The following is a 284-nucleotide window of genomic DNA, read 5'->3' on the forward strand; positions in this document are numbered from 1 at the left end:
CAAAGAGTCCCAATGGTAACAGCAGGCGCCACAGATGGTATATTGGGATCGTGTGGAGGAGAGTAATTGGAACTGGAGCTCATGGACATCACCTCACTCATCTTTTCCATAGGAATAGTAAAGAAGTAGTGGTTGTATATATATATTTAGTAGAACTCCTTCTACCTTAATATTACTCAGAGTGGTTTCTTTTTTAATTTTTGCCCTATCTTTAATATTATTATTATTCTCACAAGAGAAATAACATAACATGCTAGAGGAGAGGAACAGATAGAGAAAAAAAA

This window comes from Trypanosoma theileri (genome assembly GCF_002087225.1).
Source record: "Trypanosoma theileri isolate Edinburgh chromosome Unknown TM35_Tth_26_V1, whole genome shotgun sequence".
Taxonomy (NCBI): Eukaryota; Euglenozoa; class Kinetoplastea; order Trypanosomatida; family Trypanosomatidae; genus Trypanosoma; species Trypanosoma theileri.